A 22,877-nucleotide genomic window follows, 5' to 3' on the forward strand; every position below is an offset into this window, starting at 1 on the left:
TGTATTACATGTCTCATTTCAGCACGTTCTAATACGCAGTATGATACGACTGTATTGCAAGTCTCATTTCAGCACGTTCTAATACGGATACGACTGTATTGCAAGTCTCATTTCAGCACATTCTATTACGGATACGATTGCATTGCATGTCTCATTTCGGCACGTTCTAATAAGTATTATGTATGATACGACTGTATTGAATTTCTGCTTTCGATACATTTTCGTTGCTAGTGGAGGATGAACTAATAAATATTTACCAGTATACCAGTTTAAAATGCAATGTCCTGAGGAACAACCCAAATGACATGCAAATAGGTCCATTTTGTACACGAATTTTCTGCTTCTTCCGTAGTCTTGAGATAAAGGAGATCTCGAACGGAAGCTAGCATTCACTAAATTGCAGACAATAACCGAGTTTTCATGTCGTGAAGGTTTGTAGTTATCCTTTTCAATTTGGTGAAGAGTTTATCCGTCATCATAACACGGAACGAAAAAACTATTCGACGGTTTTGAAATGGACTTTCCATTACCATTTATGGAATCTATGTACGCATATAAGTGTCAGGATTTAGGTCGATATTGATGTCATGCTTGTCCAGGTTGTACTCTTCGTAAAGAACTATTCCTTTTGTACGATGTATGGCATACTCTTTGCGTTTGATGTGATACCTGCATATTCTGGGTATTTCACAACCATCAACAAGCAAGAGTCACATAGGTATAATTTAAATTCAGTGGAAACTATGGTCACATTTTATCTTATTTTTGGTTATCCATTCTCATCTATATTTGCAATTTGGATTATTTTTCTGAGATATGAAATTCCTATGCCTATCCGATAAATAGTATCGAAACATATGGTTAGGCAGGTGGAATGTTTTCGCTTTGTGTGTGGTCCTTTGGGGTTATATATTTCATACTGCATTAAATTAATTAATAAACTGATTATAAATTATATAATTATATGCTATAATCATATGTCCACACTGAAATATTGTAGTAGAAAATCACCATTTACCTGAAGGAAGAATGTATTAGTATCTCATGTAGCTGCAGACATTGTTACTTAAGGAAGACTTTCACCTGACATCCTGATCTCACTTCTATATGCTAAGTTACACTGCCTTGTTAAATTCTAACATCTGAGTCATCTGTTGGTTTTTTTTTTTTCCACCAGAACGAGAGAGAATGAGACTTCATATATGTTCTGACATGCAGAGTAACTGTTACATTTTGTTTTAAAAATCGCAGACGAGATGTACTCTTTACGTTATAAGGTAACATTAACTATATACAACAGAAATATGTTTTATGTCTTCACGGTATTATTTTTCAGGTAAAAATAACTAAAGACACCAAATATGTGCTGGATGTCTTCATAGAATTATCTATATTTGATGACAGAAATTTCTTCACTTATCTAAACAATGACAACAAAGTTATTCATTCTAATTGCATTTTAGTTTCAGCAATTAACTGATCGAATGAAATTCAATAAGACAAGTTGCTCTTATATAGCTTCCTGTTTCAAGGGTTTAAGTATTGAGAAACAATGGAAACCAGTCATAGTCGTGGATATAAATAAGGTTTCACTGGATAGTTTCGTATTTTGACACGTCTCTAATTTTTAAGGTAGAAGGCATGAACCTAATTATGATAAGCCTAGCATTTATAAATTCACATAGAAGCTAAATATGTAATGTGGTTTAGATTTACTTTGAGTTAAGCTTGAAAATGAGTTGGCTTGTTTGGTGACGGCCTATCACAGTTAGACTAGCACTGGAGATCAAATGCGTAACTTGGGCTGCAAATAAACAGCTGACTTGGCTTGCGTATTTACATATATCTGCTACAGATATAAATATCTAAAAATCGAGATGGTTGAGGGGTGATGAAACGTATGCTAAATTGTTATAGTACTAGTGAACCTTATTCATGCATAAGGCATATACTGATTCTTATAGCTGCCTTGTCACAGGAAAATATTCAAAATAGTTCTTTGCTGTCAAAAATGAATGTCAAAAAGAAGGGTTGGTGGCAGTGTTGGTTCAGTATAAAAGCCACCAGTTGTATAAGGAATTAACCTGATTGCCGCGGTCAAAATATCACATGCATACTTTCAACAAAAATCATTAGTTCGTTTTTATTTGTATCTTCAGTGTAAAATTATTCTCATTTTTCTGCAATAGGTCAATGTCGGATGAGAATTCCTCAGATACACTGTCCAGTTAGACCTAATATTAAATATTGAATCTTGTAGAGAAATGAACAGTCTAGGTACAACCGGCACTCTAAATATCAATGACTTGGAAAATACCTAGCAATGCAAACGCATTCTGTGCAGGGTCGGTACCATGCCAACAGGAAATAACGTTACTCTCTTCAAACATTTTCTCAGTAACGGATAATAATAGGCAGCTATGTGTTTTTTCAAGTGCATGTTTTCCAATTACCTGCATGGTGGCACTTGCTGTCAGTTGTGGCAAGACCCTGATAATCGTAGACTAGTTCACTTGCTTTCATAAATATTTGGTTCTCACTGGGAGTTAACTTAATGCTCCTCCAAAGCCCTCATTGCGTTTTTTTTTTCTTTTTTTTTTCGCTCTCTATAGAACAAACAGAACGCTCCTATGTCTGTAGGACACAATTTCAGATATCAATAATATCGGGTACCCAGTTCTGTGATCATTAAGAAATAACGTCGAAGAAAAATCATTTGAAAACGAAATTTGATGAAGATTACAGAAACGAAATTCGACGAAGATTACAAAAATGAACACTATTTCGATGAAGCTAATTGTGTTCTCCATACATGGCACAGTTGCATATCTTTAGCGCTTTAACTTTTCCATCATAATCTTTGCTCTGCTGGAAATACAACATTCTACCTAGAAGTGCGTATAAAACAGTTCCAAATGATATAAAATCATCTACTCAGAAATGTCGTGCAGATTGCGCCAGATGATACGTTGTTTATTGTAGCGTTACGTTGAAACAAACTATGAAACCTAGATCTACAGGCGTTTTGTGTTACCTATAGACTAGTTTATATTTCAAACTTAATGTTGTGGAGTTCCTTTGAAAAGACTTAGAAGTCGTATTCGAACACATTATTTTCTTTGATTTATATAGTGTGCTCACATTTAAGAACACTAACTTTCTTTTCCTTTCAAGCATTCGTGGGCTCGAATGGCGAGTGGTCATTCGCCTTTACAGATCACTGATATCTCACCTCTCTCTGCTCGAAACCACTCGAGAGAAAACGTTCCAATGGATATCCTTGGGCCGGTTGTTTTTCTCGGGATTTTCCCGGCTTGTTTCCTCCACCCAAATATACTAACCGCCATATACAGCCTAACATGTGCTGAAAAATGGCGTTAAATCCACAAAGGCACAAAGACTTGAGCCTTTGTATGGATGGACATCGCCGCGAAAATAAATTAAAATAAAATAACAAAGTTTCAAATACAGCTAGCAAAGGTAAAGAAAAGCAAGCATGCTTGATAAAAATTGATCGATGCTCAGGCAATGAGATCAATATTCAAATAAAGCAATTGAAACGCCAACGAAACAGACAAGCGCTGTATGATGGAAAACGCGGAATAAAGTAAACAAGCAGATGTCGAATGAAACAGACTAAAGTCAGATGAAACAAAATAACATGCAATTAGCTAAGTAACACCAACGCAAGACAAACAAATATCAAATGAAATGAATACAGTCGAATGAAATAAATGAAATAACGGTATCAATAACAAAAGTTAATCGAACACAAATGTCAAAAGAATAAGCACAATATGAATAAAGCAATCAAATGTCAGACGAAATAAAGAAAATTTAAATGAAATAAAGAACATTTAAATGAAATAAACAAAATTCAAACTGAGTAAGCTAACATAAAATAATATAAAATAAGAACAGAAAAATTCAAGAAAGGATATCATGTACATCGTCCATGCACATGCACTATTGACAGATGAACAAAATACGATAACCAAATAAAACACATTATCAAAAGAACAGAAGGATCAAAAGGCTAGAGCGCAAAACGTTTGAACATGGGGCATCCACAAAGACAAAATGATATAGCTAACTCTGTGAGGCTGTTAAAGGATGTAGCGGATTTGTTATCACGCGCCATATAAAAAAAAAAATGAAAACGATACAGGCGAACCGCCCACTTCGATGATCCCAGAGCTATGGACAGTATCAAAATTCTTGCTGGAGTCAAATATGGCAGCATCATCGACATTGTATACCATAAAGAATATCATCAACGAACACAGACATTCATTTTGAAGAGTTTCCATTGCAGAATGCTTGACTGGTTGTGAGATTTTTTATTTCCGTTTTCAATTAGGTCGGTTTCATTAATTATAGTTTCACAAATCCAACAAGGAAAGGGTACAATGACTTAAGAGTATGTTTAGATGGGGTTTCATTATATCCTGAACGCTTTTTGACATTGAGAGAGAGAGAGAGAGAGAGAGAGAGGGAGAGTACTACATGGCCAATCCATGAATTCTGATTTGTTTCCTCCACATGCTAACCAAAAGGACGATTATTTTTGGCACACATTAAATTGTCATCGGTTTGCAGACCTAATTTTTTTTTAAAGTAAGTCTGCAGTCATCGTACATTTCAATAGAGGAGTGAATGAATACCCCACCCTACCAGCTAAAATAAAAGGTTTGTATTCTACAACATATGCAAATGCATATTGTATTCTGCCCACCTAAAAATCCATATTTCACCTTGTAGTGCGTTGAGTTTGACAAAGGAAGTGATGTTAAAGGTATTTTTCACAAGACACGAAACGTTCCCCATATAGCGAGGCAACTTATCACATTGCAAACTACTTATGTTGGCATGCAGTTCACTGTACTGGCCAATAACTAAATATTTCTTGCTCTCGGTAACAAGTATTTTACACAATACTGTAACATATATTTGGTGATGTGTATTTGGAATAAGGTAAAATCTCTGTAAATGGCCATTGAAACATGACTGTTTGGTGGAATTTGCGTTTGGTGGAACTTGCTAAATAGGGGACAATCTGTTCCCATTTTATATATCTGGGAAATGTTAACTTTTCCAGATAAATTCCTAATGTTATATTTGCATAGAATACCACATGTATCAGATAAGGCCCAGATTGTTTTCTATTGTTTCCGTTTTGGACGTACTTGTAAAGTCTTCGGAGACAAATTTGTTTAGTTGGGACATGAACTGCACCCCAACAAAGTAGTTGAAAGAATATAGTTTGCTTTGTCAGTTTCATTGGAGATTATGTTTAATCCCAGAATGCTTGCACAAATGGTTGATCGGAAGTTGATGTGAAATGTTTGAGACATCTTGGTACATTTATATCGAAACTTATCTAATAGTTTTATATCAACCGCTCACATATTTGTCCAAGTTTATAATCGTATAAAACAAGTGGTATAACTATCTTTATATTATTTTCTAGCTGTTGCTGTGTGTATTTGGCGCTGTCATTTCCTGAATCTTTAATATGGGAAAATGTATTTTGCTTCCAGAATAGCATTTTTCCAGAAACTCCTAGACTAACAACATTTTGAAAAGAAAAGTCGCAATTATACATGACATCAAATGTCTTTTTATATCCAGGAATGCGACGAATATTTCGACTTTATTACTAATTTGCAGGTATCGTTTCATAAAGATTATAAGAAACTGTTGAGTAACCTAGATTTAATGGAATCCTTGTTGTTAACTGTTTGGAAACTCTATCCTGTTTTATTTAATTCAAATATGAAACCTTCCATAAAATAACTTACAGTAAGGCTTTAAGTGGTTTGGGGTGGGGGTACCTCTATATACCTATTTGGATTATATCGCGGTTAACGATTATCATTATAGATCGGTACAATTAATCTTCAGGTTGGATTCCGATTTTTGTATTAAATCACGTAGTTAGTGCTTTATAAAGCTTTCTTCCACCAAAACGAATTTGTTAATTCTTCAAAATTAAATATCTTTCCAATCTCCCTACTACATCTAGTACTGAATAAATTATTCAGTCTAATTAATATATTTGCAGGTTATTGTCCTTGCCAGTAGCTTGTATGTCTTCTATTGTCATTTTTCTCTCCGTTTAAGCAAGTGTTTATTCCACACAATTTTACAAATAAAATGGCTGTTTATCCACTTTGTTTCTTACCACATCTTGGGTAACTGATATTGGTCGATTTGCTTTCTGCTTTAAGTGTGACAAAATCATGTATCTCGTTATCGTGTTTGCTTCTTACATGCTGTGTTAAATTCCATGCCCTTGTCTAATGTGGACAACATGAGCATCATTTACACATAACATTTCAGACAGTGAAAAGATGTAGCTGGTGGTCACAAACTAATTGTCACAGAATGTCATAAATTATTCCAAAATACACTTAATCCCATTGCTGTAATAAGTGTCTGTTACGAGATGAAGATTAATGTCTAATTATCTGACAAATCATGCAACAAAATGCTTTAACTGGTAGCAAAGTCACTGAGTTGTCCGTTGCTACCCTTCCCCCTCTCTCCGACTGCATCCCATCTGTGTAACAGTGACAACCGGTAGGAGAGCAGTGCTTGATAAACGGAAGAACCGTGAGAGAAACATGTCTAATTAAATTTTATTATTTCTTATACTTATACATTATATAGGCAATTAGCCACTGAACGTGCATTTGCTCTATTATATCCTATACAGGCAAATAGACGTTAAATTTGCATGTAAAGAAGCATACGTATTGTCGTAGTTTGTATTTTATGGCCTTGAATATATATTCATATTCTGTGACATTTAGTGGTAAACAGTTATGTACATTTCACTACCTATATCATTAGGCCTAAACAGTATACTTATTGCTTACGTGGAACAAGCGACGTGCCAAATTTAAATTTAGGCGGAATGCAACCACATTTGGATCAACTAGGTCGAAATGAAAGGTGACGAGCTCTATGAGTAATTTGAACATGTAGGCACATTGAAACCCATCCAGGAATATAACCTGCACAGCCAATTAACAAGGCCTGTAATATAAATAAATGTAATCTGGTACGCTTGGTACCAGTCATGCCAATTAGAACTCTTAAAGACGAATTGAGAGAGAGAGTATCATGTTGTCGCCTGCAAACCAAAACTCCCCAAGTAATCGGTACAGTTGTAAAATTGTGTAGAATTTAAGCGTGAAATGTCAATTTTGTGCCTCTAGCGTATGCGAAACAGAGCACAGTCATTCTCTTAAATAAATCAAGTTTCGTGGTTCTTCAGTGCCACAATAATATAATTTTATCATATCCATTTATTGTACTACAACTTCAATTAACTCGACTGTATTGCTGTATATTTGTGACATAGTGTTACTGCGCTAGGTAGTATAGGTCCTTGTAGATGGAACTTACCTCGAAAATGACTATGTATTGCTTGTTTAAGTATTGCCATAAATTCCCCCACTCCCAGCCCCCTTACAAGTGGTATGGTATCTTTTTTAATTTGTTATATTTTAATTTGGCATTTTTTCTAGCTTTATACGAATGGGTTGGTGTAAAACAAAGGTAACTGTACCTAAGGGAAAATCACTTCGAGTCCGAAAATAAACACACATCACACTTAAACACGGAGCTGGTTTCTTTGCATCTCAAACCTTTCTCTTAGATCTTTTTCCGTCCTTTTTGAGGTGGTTGAGCGTATGTCAAAGTGAATTGAAGCGCTGGAACATGAAAGCTAGGTGATATGTGTTGTTACTCGAGACACGCATGTATGTGTTTAGGTGGCCATGTATGGATGTTTGTCATAAGATATGTAAATTATGTAACGGAACATTAACACAACCATGGCTATATAGTACCGACTATACTTACGTATCCCAAATGCTGAATCCTCCTGCGCTACGTACCTATAGCGACCAACAGTGTTAAGTATCAGTTGATACCCACATCGACCTACACTGTTAAATTCTCATATGCCAATATACCGACCCAAAATATTACATTCCTAAAGGCACCTATAACAACCCACAATGATAATTCCCATAGATATCTGTAGGGTCATCCGTGGTGTTAAAATTTTCTTTGTAACCTGCTAAACATTATGTTGTGCCCATAATGAGGGGAAAAAAAATTAAATAACCTTAAGGTACCCCTAAGTTCAAATTTCGACAGGTAATACAACCACCCACAATGATAAACCTGTGGGATTATTTTAATATTGTATTCCTATATGGCCCAATTATAGATAGCCGTAATGTGGATATTATCTTAGGTCCCCAGGGTGACTCCTATACTTACCATATTTACTTTCATCCCCAAACAGGCAGTGTGAAATGGGGCGAAGAGCCGATGGGGCCTGAGAACGAGCTATTATTCTCTAAATTCAACATTGTGTATTAATAGTAATATACCATTGTCTACATTTTGCTACATTGTACATCTGATGAAAACAACGAACCAATGAAATATGCATATATCTTGGTCAGAACCATCAATACAATTTGGCAATTATATCTAGCTACATTTTCTTTCGTTTCTTTTAATATAAACGCTATTAAATTCGGGATCAAAATAGCAAACTTTCACAAAAGATTTTTCCATTAACCAGTGGTATCCATTGTTCTTATTCTTTGTAAATAATTCAATTGTAATAAATATCCTGAATCAAATAGCTATGCGACGTGCAAGAAAATCCCTTTCCAGGCAATCGTTTATCTTCAATCGCGCTTTTATAATAAATATCTTTTTATTATACTTTGAAATCATTGTGTGCGTCTAAGCATTACATTTACAGCCCATTTTCTCTTCTGTCAAAATGATATTATTTAAAATCAATGCCGCTGAATTATTGACTTCCGCATTTCAAGATGCTTCATTTTAATTATAGATACAGCACTATCAGGAATTATTTTAAAGATATTTAAACATATTTTATTGTCATTAAATGCAAATAAGTAGATTGGGCTGCAAAATCTTGCTCACGATTTCGAAAAAGCGCTTCCTCTCAAACATCGTGATCTTGTTCACAGCTTCGAATAAGTCCTACCTCTGAGACATCGTGATCTTGTTCACGATTTCGAAAAAACCCCACCTCTCAGACAGCGTGATCTTGTTCACGATTTCGAAAAAGTCTCACCTCTCAGACAGCGTGATCTTGTTCACGATTTCGAAAAAGCCCCACCTCTCAGACATTGTGATCTTGTTCACGATTTCGAAAAAGCCCTACCTCTCAGACATTGTGATCTTGTTCACGATTTCGAAAAAGCCCTACCTCTCAGACATCGTGATCTTGTTCACGATTTCGAAAAAGCCCTACCTCTCAGACAGCGTGATCTTGTTCACGATTTCGAAAAAGCCCCACCTCTCAGACAGCGTGATCTTGTTCACGATTTCGAAAAAGCCCCACCTCTCAGACAGCGTGATCTTGTTCACGATTTCGAAAAAGCCCCACCTCTCAGACAGCGTGATCTTGTTCACGATTTCGAAAAAGCCCCACCTCTCAGACAGCGTGATCTTGCTCAGAATGTTCTATATCGTGCAAGGAATTTTTGGTAAATTACTTAGAAATATTCTTTTGCAAATCGAATTATCACCATTGAAAGAATAAGAAATGATTCATGAGAAAAAACAAAACAAATTTTGTTTTTCTATTCAAATTACGATCTGTTAAGACGATATTTCAGAGGCAATGTCAATGCACTTCTAATGGGAGTTTCACTTTCTAGTAAAAACAAGAGCAGCACGTGAAATAATATTTAGTGTTGCGTAAACGGTGTATGGTTTGCACCGATCATGGTCTCTGAATAAATTATGACGCAATTAAATGCAACAAAAAAGGCATGCCAAGCCCAAGGACTGTATAGCCAGAATGAATCCAGTTATAATACCAATCGCATAAAATAATGCAAATTTTCTATTAAATAAAGGTTGAACATGTTATTCACTGGTTTATTGGCATGGAACCAAGTGTGCAGTGAACCTGCAATATTAATTATTTTCTCTTTAACATGTTTCCGTCAAATATGGTGATAATGGCACAGCAAATTTGAAATTTAAGTATAAAATCGATTCCCAAATAACGGAGCAATGCTCTTTTGAATACATAAAATTGACAAGTTTTCTGGTCTTAATACATTTATGGTCATGAAATGTACACACCTTTTTGGGGTCGAGGTGGGGAGACAGACAGACAGAGTGTTAACAGATGTTTCAAATAGAAGGTTTATGTTTTAGTTAAATAACTTGAAAACTCTTTTTATGTTTTTATTTCAGCCTAATATATGAAACCGACTAGAAAGTAAATTAGCATTTGTCTCTTACTTGCTACAACCAGACAAACCCATTTGGCCTGTTTATATTTTGTCGACTAATTGATGGGTACTATTTTATATTGGCACTTTATGAGACATATAGCTGTTTATTCTGCTTCCGGGATTTAAAAGAATTGATTTGATAAGATAGGATTTTAAATCTTGAAATAAAAGTTTATACTCCTGGATGTCACGATTTCGGGACCTTATTTGCTGATGGTCTGGATACCCAAAGTTAATCTACATGTCAGAGTTTATATTTGGAATTATATTCGAACTATCGATATGGAATTTATAGATCAATTACATTTCATCTTGGAAATATACGATTTATATCACATTTATTCCATGACTTTTGTGTTATTTTACCGTCAATCCGTCAATTTCTTAATTGTAGTAAACATTATGGCGTTAAAAAAATAAAATTCGAATTGCAACTTCTCTGCTTAGCAAATTATATTTTCCTCTATCTCTCTATCCGTCCGTTCGTCCATCTATCTCCCTAGTTACTCATCACTAGCATACATGCAAAATCTCAATTGAATTCCATAGTTTTTGGCTGCGGGCCCAGATGTTATATCTTGTCATACGGTAAAAGCTGTTCGACAAGGTCTGATTTATACAATGACTTTTCAGCATTTTTTTTTACTTCATATTTGCCATGAATTAACTTGGTCAAGGTAAATTTAATATCTGATGGTATGCTTTACCTAGGCCCAAGGCACACTGCCCACTTCTTGGTTAATGTATACTTTATTTACATTAGATCTGAACCGCTTCGGTGGCCGGGTGGTTAGAGTGTCCGTCTCGGATGCGGGAGGTCGCGGGCTCAAACCCTTGCTGATTCATACCAAAGACTTAACAAAAATGGTACAAACAGATGCCTCGCTTGGCGCTCAGCATTAAGAGCTTAGTGTTAGAACTGGTCGGCTTGGTGTCAGGATAATGTTACTGGGTGCAGTGGCGTTGCTAGGGGGGTGCGGACCGTACCGGGTGACACCATCACAGAGGGGTGACACCAAAATGAAAAATTGCAAATTTTACAGAGCACACACTGCTCGGTCACGTCGGATTTTATAAGCGGTTAACCGATCATACTTAAATACATGACTAGCAGGCACAGGGTGCCACCATGCAGTCTGCAGAGCGTCTGGTGCTTATTTGAATGAGATTCAGAGCAGGTCGGAGCAAAATTTGGAGTTATTTGCGAAATCCATGGTGGAAGTCTGGAGGGGTGACACCATGAGTTTACCGCACTGGGTGACACCAACCCTAGCGACGTCGCTGACTGGGTGGGATATCATGCTACATGTCTGCGACATGATGCCACAGTGCTAGGCATCACTATAAACTGCCACATTGCAGACATCGTAGCGGTATGTCTGAACAATTGTTAAAGTTGCGTTAAAATTCCCAATCGTACACGTTAGATTTGCCACCAAAAACCAGTAACTAATCATTTTATTGTGCTAGCCTGTATTGCGAAGTTATAAAACAACTGTATAAATTATATATATATATATATATATATATATATATATATATATATATATATATATATATATATATATATATATATATATATATATATATATATATATATTGCTAGATATAAATCCCACCTGTGTCATAATTCAATACATCGGTTTACCTACCAAAACGGACAGGTGTTCAAACATCCATTTTCAATAAATAATGTATGTTTTATTTAGAAAAATGTTGACGACAAATTTCATTTAATAATCTGCAGCGTGTTTCATCGCAAATATTAAATAGCACCCTACAGGTTTTGACACAACACTAGTACCTAAACAACTGAGATGGCATACTCCAGGTCAATACTTCAATGCGGATTATTCGATAAAAAAAAAAATAACTTGATCAATGGCACACCTGTGGAGAAACAAATTTAAAAAAATTCAGACTGTGTATATCCAATATTGATTATTACATCCGATAATCAAAGTAGCGAAGAATCGAAATGTTTACAACGCTCCAGCTGGCACTCTTACTGATATGAAAACGGCCGCGCATTAAACACAAACTGGTAGTGCACATTATTTAAAATAATACAGTTTAGAAAAATGTTGCATTTTTTCCGCATCTGCAATAGCGGAGACAAAGGTTTCTTTAAGATATATGTGTAATATTAAGTTCTGCCTATTGCCAGTTTGCGGCGTCTCTGGTAATAGTTGACACATTTATCCCTATAAAGGAAAATTAGTTAACGTAGATTTTGTTTCAACCTTTACTGAAACTTTTTGCCGAGATACGAGTTCTTATTTCCACTGTTTAAAATTCTGTCTTAAAGAAGGTATTAATATAATATTGCCAAGCTTTGATACAAGATGATTGAGATCATATTGTCAGATTGGATCATGACAAGCCATGATACATGATGACATAGATCATATTGCTAGATTGGATCATGACAAAATTTGATACATGATGATAGAGATCATATTGTCAGATTGGATCATGACAAAATTTGATACATGATGATAGAGATCATATTGCTAGATTGGAGCATGACAAAATTTGATACATGATGATAGAGATTATATTGTCAGATTGGATCATGTCAAGCTTTGATACAAGATGATAGAGATCATATTGCCAGATTGGATCATGACAAGCCATGATACATGATGAATGAGATTATATTGTCAGATTGGATCATGTCAAGCTTTGATACATGATGACAGAGATCATATTTCCAAGCTGGATTAAGTCAAAAATAGTTTTACGATGTAAAAGGTGACATATCACATGAAAAAGATTCGAAAACAAAAGAGAACAATGCCTGTCGACATTGCCAGAATCACTTTCTTCGACATCCTTTGGCTGGCTTTTTATTCCCACCACAGCCATGAAATTTAATTCGTCTTTATGTTGATGGGACCTTATATTACTTGACATTTTTATAAAACAGCCGAAGTTTTTGGTCCGGTTTCATGAAGAATCTCCGTATCATCCAACATCTCTCTCTCTCTCTCTCTCTCTCTCTCTCTCTCTCTCTCTCTCTCTCTCAACTTCAGTCTTCATATTGCTCGAGCAACGAAAGCAAACTTAAAATCAGCACACACGCACATGACTAGAAGAGTTTTGTAGTGTTTCTTTTAGGCTGTTTCATAAATACATTAAATATATGGTGACGGTGGATCAAGCTAACAGCTGTTTAATCAGACTAACTCGAACGAGGTTTGAAAACATTATTTTCAAAGTTTTACTTTTAGCAATGTAATTGTTTTAATATAACAAACCAATGTTGTAAAATGTCAACACGAGTTTAGCGGGATGCTTTTTGTTTCGTGAAAAAGCTATATGCCCATTGTAAGAAAGAATAGAACCGTAAAGAAAATTGGTGAACATGAAGTACAATTGTACTAAAAGTTACATTCAAAATCGATCAGAAATTGGAGTCTATTAAAAATGAACTTAATAAATACTGGATTTTTTTATTTTAAAAAGAAACTTATAGAACTAATATTATATAATAGCCTGCAATATTTTTCATCACGTACATTTATGGCCGTTTAACAACCTTCTCGGTCACATACCTGGATAAAATCCAATCCCTGGTGTGAAGATTAATGTGTATTATGATTTTACATTTGAATATGAAATAAACACTACGGTGTAACTAATTACTTCCCTTCTGCAGACGATAAGAGCCTCTCTAGAATTAAACAAATTTGAAAATAGTATTTGTAATATCCGAGAATCTATCGTCTATTTTCAACTCTCTAATGTGTAATGAATCTGGATTGATCCCATTTGCTCCCATAAAGACAATTACTTAACCATAGGTCTAAATTCAAGGCAATCGCGTTTCACAATATCAGATAAGACAAGTAGCTCTGAGAGCAATTACGTTCACGGATACATTTACATGCAGGATGTAATCGATGTCACGATTTATCAGTAGCATAAACACCGCAGCACAAAGTTTACAAGATAGTTCTATTTTATTTTAATATGTTCTATTTTATTGTATTACTATTCCGTTCTGCTTTATTCTATTTAACTCTCATTATTTGTGTAATTTATTATTAATGTCTCTTACATAGTTAATGTAAAGTACATTTTGTTGGGATGATACAGTAGACATGTTGTACATTTCGTCGCGGTGATATAATAACCAAATGGTACATTATGTCATGGTGATACAATAGCCATGTCATGTGAAGCATTCTGTCTTCGTGATATAATAACCAATTGGTACATTTTTGTCATGATGATATAATAGATATACATGCTATTTGGCACATTATGTCGTCGTGTTACAATAGTCAAGTGGTACACTGTATCGGGTTGAAAGATATCCATGTGGTATATTCTGTCGTGTTGAAAAATAGCCTTGTAGTACATTCTGTCGTGGTAATGTAATATCCATGTGGTACATTCTATCATGGTGATACAATAGCCATGTGCTTGCATGGCATTACAATTAAATTCTTAGTTTTTTAAAAAATGGTTGTTTATTCCGTTCTTGTTCATCTTGCATACAAAAGAACACGTTGTTCGGGACCGGAAGATGGTCTTTAAGAACAAAGAATTTTGTCGTCATCCTGTCAAATCACAGTTAGCACATAATAGCAAAGGTTTCGCTCGTGGGTTTGATTGAAAGAAATTTTATTGGACGAAAAAGGTATAGAACAAAATGAAAACAACAGCTGCAGGCAAAGTGAGACCAGTAATTTGGCCATTCACATATAACGTGATGTCCTTCTCAATTTGCTAATATTAATAACCAAGTCTAATGATAATTATATTTCATAAGAAGTTCTAATATGAGACAGATTGGACCGTTCTGGTAGATCTTAAAGAGATGCTGTAAGTGTTATCAATTTCCCATATGAATCAGTGCAAAATATTAGTACTGACTTGTAAATTGCCTCCACATTCCCAAAAGATATATTCTTTTCTCTTAGGAAAATAAAGAATTTAAAAGATACAAGACCCAAGATAAATGCCACTACTGATAATGTTTAGGGGAGGGTTTGAAGTAATCGTATCCCAGATTTTTTCTTATTGGATATTATGAATTTTATAACAAGTGAATACGTATCGGCAAAATAAGGCTGCAACGAATTCATTGGAACCTTCGGGAATGAATTTTGTACAGTTTGAAAATGGAGCATTCTTTGCAATAGAAACGTTTCAAAAGTCGAAGATAAAAGATCATTGGCACTTTTAAAACTATAGACGTATTATTGAACTTGAAGAAAAACCGCGAAGGAATTTAATTATGCTATTTTGTTATGTAGAGAAAAACATATTATTGGTAAAAATGCTGTAAGAAGAGAGTCTTCCTATATCGAAGTCATGAAAGGCAAGCCATAGGGGTGAGTATGAATGTTTTTCCCTTCTCTTCCTGGACATTTTAATAATGACTACTCAGTACCTTTTGTATTTATTACTATATGGGTTTTTTCTGGTGTAGAAGCAGGTTAACTTGATATTTGACGGTCTCGTTTTATTCTGCCGAGTTTAATAACATGTTTCCGGCTATGATCCCCACCATGAATTAGTTCACCAACATAATGGACATGCGTCTCTTTAGCTCCATGCGGACGTTTTCGTTGTAGGTAAAATCATTTATATTGGTACATGTTTTAATCTCAATGTAAAATTTATGAATTATCTTCGTGCAATAAAAGAAACCTGATAAGTTGTCAGAAGTCGATAATAAATGTTATTGCTTTTATATTAATTTTTTTTTATTTTAAAAGACAATTTACGTTTGGTATTGTTACAACTCCATGGTCTTAAACTAAGCAACATAACGGATTGAAAACCAACAAGTTCTGTAAAATTCAATAAATACTTTACATCCTAAGAACACAAAGTGAAAATTCAAAAAGAACGTACAGAATTGTGAATTAAATTGCAAATAGTCCACGAGGTTCTATTACAAGTCCAAATCAATAAAGTTTCAATTAAATTCAAGTGGTATTCTAAATAAATTCCAATAATGAATGTTTATATGTGTCGGTAGTCTCGAACTTCCTAATGTGCACGTGGCCTGGATTGTGGAGATGTGCTAAGAGTATTTTGATGAAGCACAATAATATAATCCAACAGTTTCTTGTCTGAATTCACTATAATTCCAAATTAATGTTCCGATCTAAGACTATTATTGAGCACATTGTAATTCCAGTGAATAATAATTTGAATAGATAAATCCACCCAAATGAAAAATTTAACACAACAATAAGACTAACTTTGCTTCAAGATGTTAAGCAAGAATGACAAATTGTTTGATAAACAAGACTTTATACCCTCTACTTCAGCTCGGTAGCAATTACCACTTCTTGAAAAAATACTGTCTCTAAATGTAATTTTACATTTTATAAGATAACTAAGGTCAGAATCAAGACTATCTTTTAACTCAAATTCAGATAAACGAGCTTACATTAATAATAATCTGAATATTTAATCTGCAACATAGAGAAAATGTTAGCTATGTATTCTGTTGTTAACAAAATAAATGTCACTTGCCAGGTACAACAAGAACTTTGGACAAGGTCAAGTACAAAAGACATGCGTATATAACATATATAATCATTAAGAAAAACCAACAATTAATTAAAAATTGCAATATACATAACATTATATATATATATATATATATATATATATATATATATATATATATATATATATATATATATATATATATATATATATCTGTGTGTGTGTGTGTGTGTAATTTTACATTTTAGAAGATAACTAAGGTCAGAATTAAGACTATCTTTTAACTCAAATTCAGATAAACAAGCTTACATTAATAATATATATATATATATATATATATATATATATATATATATATATATATATATATATATATATATATATATATATATATATATATATATGATACAGATACAAGATTACTGTTATTGGTGTTTGCTTTCTACTGATACAGATAGAATATTACTGTTATTGGTGTTTGCTTTCTACTGATACAGATAGAATATTACTAGTATTGGTGTTTGTTTTCTACTGATACAGATACAAGATTACTATTATTGGTGTTTGCTTTCTACTGATACAGATAGAATATTACTGTTATTGGTGTTTGCTTTCTACTGATACAGATACAAGATTACTGTTATTGGTGTTTGCTTTCTAGTGATGCAGATAGAACATTACTGTTATTGGTGTTTGCTTTCTACTGATACAGATAGAATATTACTGTTACTGGTGTTTGCTTTCTACTGATACAGATAGAACATCACTGTTATTGGTGTTTGCTTTCTACTGATACAGATAGAATATTACTGTTATTGGTGTTTGCTTTCTACTGATGCAGATAGAACATTACTATTATTGGTGTTTGCTTTCTACTGATAGAGATAGAACGTTACTATCATTGGTGTTTGCTTTCTAGTGATACAGATAGAACATTACTGTTATTGGTGTTTGCTTTCTACTGATACAGATACAAGATTACTGTTATTGGTGTTTGCTTTCTACTGATACAGATAGAACATTACTGATATTGGTGTTTGCTTTCTACTGATACAGATAGAATATTACTGTTATTGGTGTTTGCTTTCCACTGATACAGATAGAATATTACTGTTATTGATGTTTGCTTTCTACTGATACAGATAGAACATTACTGTTATTGGTGTTTGCTTTCTACTGATACAGATAGAACATTACTGTTATTGGTGTTTGCTTTCTACTGATACAGATAGAATATTACTGTTATTGATGTTTGCTTTCTACTGATACAGACACACGATTACTGTTATTGGTGTTTGCTTTCGTTAAATAGCATCTCTCCATACCATGCTTCGATCGATAGTGAAATTCATTGCATTGAATTTAATATAGAATAAGGCCTCATAAAAGTTAAATATAGCTGGAACATTATGGAATGCAAATTCGAGTTTTCTAATGGAATCTACCACACGCTCCTTGATAAACGAACCCGAGTACCTCATAATCAAGGAGAAAGTGTTTATATTTCTAGACAATTAAATAGTAAGACCTCTTGAGATAATGGAACCTATACATAGCGAGAACTATATCGTGTTGGTATGAAGAGTCCTATCAGAGTGTATACTATTGGTACATTATTGCTGTTGTTGTTGTCTTTGGATTGCTTCTATTATTATTATTATTATTATTATTATTATTATCACCATAGTCGTCATCATCATCATTATTATTAATTATGATGATGATGATGATTGTCACGTTTACTCAACCCCAGTTCGTAAGTCGCGTATAAACTAAGGTATTATTACAAGGCATGGTTTGACGTCTACAAATTTCCGCAGGCTAGAGTTAATCTCAAGGTTATCGTGACCAGAGAGAGGATTCGTCATCTTGGATCGGCACAGGCTTTGGATCGAGCGACTTCCCACATATATGTTACAGCTTAGTCCTAAGATCGGAGGAACCCGTGATGGACCAGGGCATGTTCTAAATCCGTCCCCACGTGGACAGACAGCAAGAAGGACATTGTCCGCGGCTAAGTTTGATTGGATCGGGTCAAATCGACACCCAACCGGAACTGAGTTAGAGGGTGTGATAACATTTTCGATCTGAACTATAACATCTAACTAGCAATCAAAAATTTAGTTTCGCTATTTAAGATCGCTGAGCCAAAATTTAGTCTCGCCTAGGAAGATTGCTGAGCAATATATGGTTACTCCGAGGTAGCCACTCGTAATTTGGCAGTAAAACTTCGAGAGGAGCTTTTAAGTAAAGACAAAGCTTTGTAAAGGTTAGTAAGTTATTTGCTCCATTTTTTGCAGCATATTACGGCATTGTAATTGTAATTATGTGTAGTATGTATACTTAATTAATAGGATCGTTTAGCATATATAATTTCCTTTGTAGTGTTTAATTGATATGCGTATTTGAAAAATGAGCTTGAGTTTTATGTAGAGAATTATGTAGATTGTTAGCTTGTGGTCAGAATTAATTTTCTAATTCGCTGTTAGGTTACTTCGTAGTAAACTAGTGAATTTGTTCATGAAATATGTTAGATTTTACACATGCTTGAATTGTGAATTTGGAAAATGGTTGAAGTGTGTAAGATTAGTTAATATGGATGTATGGATATATCAGAGCATGGATATTTGATTATGTGTACTTCGTATGAGTTGTAATGTAAAGAAATGCGTCTGATTGCTGTGATATTGTTTAGTATAATGAGATTAGGAATACGTACTGATGTGGCGCAATTTATTGATGTATGTGTGAAAAGTAATTGATACCATGCTTTTATTACGACGTTTGTTTTACCATACAAGAGCGTATGCATATTTCGATGTGAATGAATGCGTGACCGAATAAATTTAATAGCCGTTATCTGATGATAGGTTGGTTGTAGTGTGAGATGAGAGGGCTGAGGAAAATATTGTACCGTCCTTGTGTTTTCACAGAAAGCTTTTTGGGGACAGAACTTCCGGTTCAGTTAAGTCCTGAGTCTCTAAGAGGGGAGACGGAAGTGAGACTAGAAGAGCAGTTGGAGTCGACAAGTCTAGTTGGTGGAGAGAGCCGAGGAGGATGAGGAAAGGAGTCGAGGAGGAGGAAGATGAGAAGGAGGAAGAGTATAGTGAAGTGGAGGAGGAGAAGGAATTTGGAGAAGGACAGGATGAAGAGGAGAAGGAATTGGAGGAATGGGAGAGAAGAATACGCAAATGAGTAGAATACAGTGACAGGTGGAAAGCTATCTGACACTTATAAACAAATGATGCAATAGGCTATCACAGGTTCGAGCGGAAGGAGAGTACTTGGGAAATTTTAATCCTTTGACTATTGAACTGTCATTAAATTGTTATTCATTGAATTTCACTTTTTTGTATATTCAATCATTTAACCGTCGGCATTGCTGACTGGGGGCTCGGAGATTTACGTCTATCTTTCACTAATTTAACTTCCAACCAAACTCGAGCCTGGGTGGGACTTCTATACTAATTTAAATATAATATTGGGAGCACCCTGCCCCAACCACAACATACCCACCACAGTGGCGGCATAACAACCTAACACGCCACAGTGATGATGATGATGATGATGATGATGATGTAACCATTACTTACCGAACATTTCAACACATAACCTAGTCAAAGCGCTCCTTTTCTTTCCCTTCCTTGATATATCTGAAAGTAAAGAAAAAACAATTTGGTGTTCTTGTTCAATCATACATGTGTTTGGGCTCTCTCAGATCGTACATGTGTTCGGTCTCTATCTGATCGTACATGTGTTTGGTCACTCTCTGATCGCAGCCCTGGCTTAAATAACTACGATACCTATAGACACTATTGTATTTACAGTTTATGAACGCCTCGAAAATTGACATCAACACTGCCACGCGTATGATTGTTCAGCTCTCCTTAACGTCCCAGCCCAGTAATGTACATACACGTAGATGTATGAAAGCATAGCGATGTAGAACATATGGCAAACCTGATTAACGATCAAACGTCAACCGAAGCCGACTTTGTATGGAATGAATTTAGTTACGCTTTCGTCGCAATATGAATCTACCCACTTAATCCACGTAAAACTTAAAACATTGTATGGATCAATTTCCTTCAGAATATTCTTGAAATTTAGCTGCATATAAAGGTATATTAAAGATACCTCTAACTCTCTGTCTCTGTCTCTCTCTCTCTTTCTCTCTCTCTCTCGTGCACGCGCACACGTACACTGAATGGGTTATTCTTAATTAATTGTCACATATTTTTCTTAACTCCCATTAATAGAGCCCATCTAGTTAATGAAACTTTTCAAATGGTCTTCTTTATGCTGATGTTGTAAACCTTAGCACACCTGTTCTCAGATATGCGGAATACTGTTTTATTTGCCCTGAGAATTTTGAAGCATTAAAATGGTTTTGGTTTTCTTCTGACTTTCAAAAATCCATGCCATTTCAAGAAAATAAATACATTTTTGTTATTAATGTTCCGATAAGATGCAGCACGAATATGGCAATTTAAGTATTTAAAAACATAAATATAACCGAGAGCACAAGGAGTAAATTAACCTGTCACTAGGAAGCGTTTTTCCATGCTCTCGACTCTTGATAGCTGTATAAGATGTTGGTTTTGAGACTTGGAGCCTATTGGAGATAACTCTATCCCAACTATCTGAATTTATAGATTTTGTAATTAACATATCGTGCGCACGCCGTACATTTTTCATCGTCACTCGTCATTCATCCATTCGCTGAATGATCCGAGTTTCGGAAAGAGGCATACATTTAATTCCTATACGTTGTAAAATTATTATAAAGATTTGAACACTTTATTGCTAAAATGAAACAGGTATAACAACTGCACATTGGTTCATTATTATCTTCATGGGTTCATCGATTAAGCTAAAGAATATTTTTGTTTTGTTTGTTTGTTTGGGGAGATGTTATTTGGTTGGGTTTTTTTTTTGTTTTTGGTGTGTGGGTGGGTTATTTTAATAGTAATTCTACTTGAAAGTCGTATGTTGCAATCTACAAGGACGATATTTTTTTTCCTTTAAAATCAAAATGGGTGCTGGTTGTAAGAAAGGTGGAAGGGTGTTGGTTGTAAGAAGGGTGGAAGGGTGTTGGTTATAAAATTTGAGTAAAAGATAATTATGAATAGAATGAACGTTGAACAAGAGTTGTGTTTTAGGCTTAAACGGTTCGTATAACTGAAACTTATAGGGAATACTAATTAATGTGGAAAAAGATTCGCATAAAATAAATACCGACAACGGATAGTAAATATCACTTTAAAATACCCTAGATAGTCAAATTAACACTATTTTACCAGACATAAATAAGCTTGAATACTTCCTTTTCATTTGTTAATTTTCTCTGTTTTAATTCTTATTAAAATGTACTGAAGTATCGTCGTTACATATGCTAATGACCCTACATATCCATGTCCAGTATTATTATTAAAATGTACTGAAGTATCATCGTTACATATGCTAATGACCCTACATATACGTGTCCAGTATTATTATTAAAATGTACTGAAGTATCATCGTTACATATGCTAATGACCCTACATATCCGTGTCCAGTATTATTATTAAAATGTACTGAAGTATCATCGTTACATATGCTAATGACCCTACATCTCCATGTCCAGTATTATTATTAAAATGTACTGAAGCATCATCGTTACATATGCTAATGACCCTACATATCCATGTCCAGTATTATTATTATTAAAATGTACTGAAGTACCATCGTTACATATGCTAATGACCCTACATATCCGTGTCCAGTATTATTATTAAAATGTAATGAAGTATCATCGTTACATATGCTAATGACCCTACATATCCGTGTCCAGTATTATTATTAAAATGTACTGAAGTATCATCGTTACATATGCTAATGACCCTACATATCCATGTCGGCATTATTATTAAAATGTACTGAAGTATCATCGTTGCATATACTAATGACCCTACATATCCATGTCGGCATTATTATTAAAATGTACTGAAGTATCATCGTTATTAAAATGTACTGAAGTATCATCGTTACATATGCTAATGACCCTACATATCCATGTCCAGTATTATTATTAAAATGTACTGAAGT

The 22,877-nt window shown here is 34.5% G+C and overlaps 1 pseudogene across 3 annotated transcripts in view; it reads right to left on the reverse strand.

The window, feature by feature from the left end:
* Positions 1–22,877, reverse strand: part of LOC149779620 (5-hydroxytryptamine receptor pseudogene) — a 298,611-nt pseudogene that overhangs the window by 78,296 nt on the left and 197,438 nt on the right. For all 3 annotated transcript variants that reach the window (XR_016415686.1, XR_016415685.1, XR_016415687.1), the window contains one exon: positions 20,384–20,443. The product of XR_016415686.1 is annotated as a 5-hydroxytryptamine receptor pseudogene, transcript variant X3 (transcript). The remainder of the gene's footprint in view (positions 1–20,383; positions 20,444–22,877) is intronic.

This window comes from Sinohyriopsis cumingii, chromosome 17, assembly GCF_028554795.1.
Source record: "Sinohyriopsis cumingii isolate HCF-2022 chromosome 17, ASM2855479v2, whole genome shotgun sequence".
NCBI lineage: Eukaryota > Metazoa > Mollusca > Bivalvia > Unionida > Unionidae > Sinohyriopsis > Sinohyriopsis cumingii.